We start from the raw sequence: 6,000 nt of genomic DNA on the forward strand, positions 1-6,000 counted from the left end.
AGGTGCAATACATAACCTGTGTGTTTGTTTTAATTATAACCCCTTCGAGATTGCATTCAGCGCACGCATGACTCAGCCTGTGCCTTCTCTCATGCGTGTCCCTGTGTTTAATGATCCGATGGATCCGCACCTCTGAGACGCCTGCTCGCGCAAGGTGCCACACACCAGCCTCGCATCGCCGCACAGCCACCGATCTGCAGTAATCGGCGGCGACCCGTGGAATTCGCCAGCGGCTGCCCCCCCCTCTAGGCAGGAGCGGTTATACTCTGAACCCTTGTCACCTGTTGCCACCCCAGGGGTCCCTCGTGCGCCGAGCCGAGAGTTTGGAAAGATTTCCCGGGGGATTCCGCGGTTTCGCTACAGGCCGCACGACTCCGTCGGGCCCTCCCGCCCTCCCTCCCGAGCGACGCCCAGATCCGCAGGGGACAGGTGCAGCCCCCCCCCCCCCCCCCCCCCCCCCACCTCCTCGCTCCAATTAACAGCCCAAGGTTCGCCGCAGGGGGGGACTGCGTTTCCCCTGGGGTAGGGGGCGAGGCTGTGTCAGGTTGACAGGAACAGTAACGCTGCTGGCGGACGGGCAGTCGTGCCTGGTGGAGGGAGCTCGCTGAAGGATCTCGAAGCTGGAGCTGATCAACCGAGGTCGGGGAGGAGAGCCGCCTTGCATCGGTGCCCCTCTGAGCTAACAGGTAGACACTTCATAATCCAGGCCCACACTCCCCCCGGTGCAGTACTGAGGGAGCGCCGCACTGTCGGAGGTAGATGTATATACTCTAGGATTTGAGCTCCATAATCCAGGCCCACACTCCCCCCGGTGCCAGTACTGAGGGAGCGCCGCACTGTCGGAGGTAGATGTATATACTCTAGGATTTGAGCTCCATAATCCAGGCCCACACTCCCCCCCCGGTGCCAGTACTGAGGAGCGCCGCACTGTCGGAGGGAGATGTATATACTCTAGGATTTGAGCTCCATAATCCAGGCTGACACTCCCCCCGGTGCCAGTACTGAGGGAGCGCCGCACTGTTGAGGGAGATGTCTATACTCTAGGATTTGAGCGCTATAACCAGGCCCACACTCCCCCCGGTGCCAGTACTGAGGGAGCGCTGCACTGTCGGAGGGAGATGTCTATACTCTAGGATTTGAGCTCCGTAATCAGGCCGACACTCCCCCCCGGTACTGAGGGAGAGCTGCACTGTCGGAGGCAGATGTCTATACTCTAGGATTTGAGCTCCACAATCCAGGCCCACACTCCCCCCGGTGCCATACAGTTTAGGTGGATTGGTCAGTAAATTGTCCCTTAGTGTCCAAAGATGTGCGGGTTAGGTGGATTGGCCGTGTTAAATTGTCCCTTAGTGTCCAAAGATGTACAGGTTAGATGGATTGGCCAAGTTAAATTGTCCCTGAGTGTCCAAAGATGTTCAGGTTAGGTGGATTGGCCGTGTTAAATTGTCCCTTAGTGTCCAAAGATGTGCAGGTTAGTGGATTGGCCGTGTTAAATTGCCCTAGTGTCCAAAGATGTACAGGTTTAGGCGGATTGGCCGTGTTAAATTGCCCTTAGTGTCCAAAGATGTACAGGTTAGGTGGATTGGCCAAGTTAAATTGTCCCTGAGTGTCCAAAGATGTTCAGGTTAGGTGGATGGCCGTGTTAAATTGTTCCTGAGTGTCCAAAGATGTGCAGGTTAGGTGGATTGGCCGTGTTAAATTGTCCCTTAGTGTCCAAAGATGTACAGGTTAGGTGGATTGGCCATGTTAAATTGCCCTTAGTGTCCAAAGATGTACAGGTTAGGTGGATTGGCCAAGTTAAATTGTCCCTTAGTGTCCAAAGATGTACAGGTTAGGTGGATTGGCCAAGTTAAATTGTCCCTTAGTGTCCAAAGATGTGCAGGTTAGGTGGATTGGCCGTGTTAAATTGTCCCTTAGTGTCCAAAGATGTACTGGTTAGGTGGATTGGCCGTGTTAAATTGTCCCTTAGTGTCCAAAGATGTGCAGGTTAGGTGGATTGGCCGTGTTAAATTGTCCCTTAGTGTCCAAAGATGTACAGGTTAGGTGGATTGGCCATGTAAATTGTCCTTAGTGTCCAAAGATGTGCAGGTGAGGTGGATTGGCCGTATTAAATTGTCCTTAGTGTCCAAAGATGTACAGGTTAGGTGGATTGGCCATGATAAATTGTCCCTTATTGTCAAAGATGTGCAGGTTAGGTGGATTGGCCGTGTTAAATTGCCCCTTAGTGTCCAAAGATGTGCAGTTTAGGTGAATTGGCCGTGCTAAATTGTCCCTTAGTGTCCAAAGATGTGCAGGTTAGGTGGCTTGGCGTGTTAAATTGTCCTTAGTGTCCAAAGATGTGCAGGTTAGGTGGATTGGCCGTGCTAAATTGTCCCTTAGTGTCCAAAGATGTACAGGTTAGGTGGATTGGCCGTGTTAAATTGTCCCTTAGTGTCCAAAGATGTACAGGTTAGGTGGATTGGCCATGATAAATTGTCCCTTAGTGTCCAAAAGATGTACAGGTTAGGTGGATTGGCCGTGTTAAATTGTCCCTTAGTGTCCAAAGATGTACAGGTTAGGTGGATTGGCCGTGTTTAAATTGTCCCTTAGTGTCAAAGATGTGCAGGTTAGGTGGATTGGCCGTGTTAAATTGTCCCTTAGTGTCCAAAGATGTACAGGTTAGGTGGATTGGCCGTGTTAAATTGTCCCTTAGTGTCCAAAGATGTGCAGGTGAGGTGGATTGGCCGTATTAAATTGTCTCTTAGTGTCCAAAGATGTACAGGTTAGGTGGATTGGCCATGATAAATTGTCCTTAGTGTCCAAAGATGTGCAGGTTAGGTGGATTGGCCGTGTTAAATTGTCCCTTAGTGTCCAAAGATGTACAGGTTAGGTGGATTGGCCGTGTTAAATTGCCCTTAGTGTCCAAAGATGTACAGGTTAGGTGGATTGGCCGTGTTAAATTGTCCCTTAGTGTCCAAAGATGTACAGGTTAGGTGGATTGGCCGTGTTAAATTGCCCCTTAGTGTCCAAAGATGTACAGGTTAGGTGGATTGGCCGTGTTAAATTGTCCCTTAGTGTCCAAGATGTACAGGTTAGGTGGATTGGCCAAGTTAATTGTCCCTTAGTGTCCAAAGATGTACAGGTTAGGTGGATTGGCCAAGTTAATTGTCCCTTAGTGTCCAAAGATGTGCAGGTTAGGTGGATTGGCGTGTTAAATTGTCCTTAGTGTCCAAAGATGTACAGGTTAGGTGATTGGCCATGTTAAATTGTCCCTTAGTGTCCAAAGATGTGCAGGTGAGGTGGATTGGCCGTATTAAATTGTCCCTTAGTGTCCAAAGATGTACAGGTTATGTGGATTGGCCATGATAAATTGTCCCTTAGTGTCCAAAGATGTGCAGGTGAGGTGGATTGGCCGTATTAAATTGTCCCTTAGTGTCCAAAGATGTGCAGGTTAGGTGGATTGGCCGTGTTAAATTGTCCCTTAGTGTCCAAAGATGTGCAGGTTAGGTGATTGGCCGTGTTAAATTGCCCCTTAGTGTCCAAAGATGTGCAGTTTAGGTGAATTGGCCGTGCTAAATTGTCCCTTAGTGTCCAAAGATGTGCAGGTTAGGTGGATTGGCCGTGTTAAATTGTCCCTTAGTGTCCAAAGATGTGCAGGTTAGGTGGATTGGCCGTGCTAAATTGTCCCTTAGTGTCCAAAGATGTACAGGTTAGGTGGATTGCCGTGTTAAATTGTCCCTTAGTGTCCAAAGATGTACAGGTTAGGTGGATTGGCCATGTTAATTGTCCCTTAGTGTCCAAAGATGTGCAGGTGAGGTGGATTGGCCGTATTAAATTGTCCTTAGTGTCCAAAGATGTACAGGTTAGGTGGATTGGCCATGATAAATTGTCCCTTAGTGTCCAAAGATGTGCAGGTTAGGTGGATTGGCCGTGTTAAATTGTCCCTTAGTGTCCAAAGATGTACAGGTTAGGTGGATTGGCCGTGTTAAATTGCCCCTTAGTGTCCAAAGATGTACAGGTGAGGTGGGTTGGCCGTGTTAAATTGTCCCTTAGTGTCCAAAGATGTGCAGGTTAGGTGGATTTGCCGTGTTAAATTGTCCCTTAGTGTCCAAAGATGTGCAGGTTAGGTGGATTGGCCGTGTTAAATTGCCCCTTAGTGTCCAAAGATGTACAGGTGAGGTGGGTTGGCCGTGTTAAATTGTCCCTTAGTGTCCAAAGATGTGCAGGTAGGTGGATTGGCCGTGTTAAATTGTCCTTAGTGTCCAAAGATGTACAGGTTAGGTGGATTGGCCATGATAAATTGTCCCTTAGTGTCCAAAGATGTGCAGGTGAGGTGGATTGGCCGTATTAAATTGTCCCTTAGTGTCCCAAAGATGTGCAGGTTAGGTGGATTGGCCGTGTTAAATTGTCCTTAGTGTCCAAAGATGTGCAGGTTAGGTGGATTGGCCGTGTTAAATTGCCCCTTAGTGTCCAAAGATGTGCAGTTTAGGTGAATTGGCCGTGCTAAATTGTCCCTTAGTGTCCAAAGATGTGCAGGTTAGGTGGATGGCCGTGTTAAATTGTCCCTTAGTGTCCAAAGATGTGCAGGTTAGGTGGATTGCCGTGCTAAATTGTCCTTAGTGTCCAAAGATGTACAGGTTAGGTGGATTGGCCCGTGTTAAATTGTCCCTTAGTGTCCAAAGATGTACAGGTTAGGTGGATTGGCCATGTTAAATTGTCCCTTAGTGTCAAAGATGTGCAGGTGAGGTGGATTGGCCGTATTAAATTGTCCCTTAGTGTCCAAAGATGTACAGGTTAGGTGGATTGGCCATGATAAATTGTCCCTTAGTGTCCAAAGATGTGCAGGTTAGGTGGATTGGCCGTGTTAAATTGTCCCTTAGTGTCCAAAGATGTACAGGTTAGGTGGATTGGCCGTGTTAAATTGCCCCTTAGTGTCCAAAGATGTACAGGTGAGGTGGGTTGGCCGTGTTAAATTGTCCCTTAGTGTCCAAAGATGTGCAGGTTAGGTGGATTTGCCGTGTTAAATTGTCCCTTAGTGTCCAAAGATGTGCAGGTTAGGTGGATTGGCCGTGTTAAATTGCCCCTTAGTGTCCAAAGATGTACAGGTGAGGTGGGTTGGCCGTGTTAAATTGTCCTTAGTGTCCAAAGATGTGCAGGTTAGGTGGATTGGCCGTGTTAAATTGTCCCTTAGTGTCCAAAGATGTACAGGTGAGGTGGGGTTACGTGGGATAGGTTGGAGGGGCAGTGGGAAGGCAGGTACGCTCTTGCGGAGGGTGGGTGCCAAGTAGGCATTGGAGGAGCCCCTCTCCCCGCCGAGTCAGCGATGGTCACACCGTTGATTGTGGAGTGGGAGACGCCGGGGGGGGGGGGGTGGCGCGAACACCCCCCCTTCCCCCGAACGAGAGTGGTCACATCCCCCTTTTCTTGTTTCTCCATTCCCAGGGAGGGGCCCGCGGCGGAGGAGGATGGACGGGGAACCCGCCGGGCCTGCGTCGCTGGCTCTGGTGCCTCCGGAGCGGGCGCAGGATCCCCAGGGACGAAGAGGACGTCCGGAGTCGTCCGGAGATGGGGGGCGGTCGGAGGCTGCGCGTCTCAACGCTCCGGCAACGCCGCAGTGGGGCGGAGAGGCCCCTGGCTCCGGGGCCGTCCGGGGTCGGACGTGACGGGGCGGAGTGGCAGTCGGCGGGGCCCAGCGCCGAGCGGCAAAAACGCCGCCCCAAGGTGCAGTGCCCGGAGTGCCACAAGCTCCTGGCGCACGCCTTCTCGCTGAGGAAGCACGAGCTGGCACACCGGCGTGCCCTCCGCTACCGGTGCCCCCTCTGCCAGCGCAGTTTCGGGCGCCAGGCGGCCCTGGCTGGGCACCGGTGCGGCGGGCACGACTGCCCGGTGTGCGGCGTCACCTTCCGCACCCGGGCATCCCTGCTGGCCCACCGCCGGGTCCACCCCGAGGGCAAGGGTCACCCCTGCCCCCGCTGCGGGCGGCGCTTCGACGACCCGGGGGCGCTGGCGCGCCACGGGCGC

This window comes from Scyliorhinus torazame, chromosome 23, assembly GCF_047496885.1.
Source record: "Scyliorhinus torazame isolate Kashiwa2021f chromosome 23, sScyTor2.1, whole genome shotgun sequence".
Classification (NCBI taxonomy): Eukaryota; Metazoa; Chordata; class Chondrichthyes; order Carcharhiniformes; family Scyliorhinidae; genus Scyliorhinus; species Scyliorhinus torazame.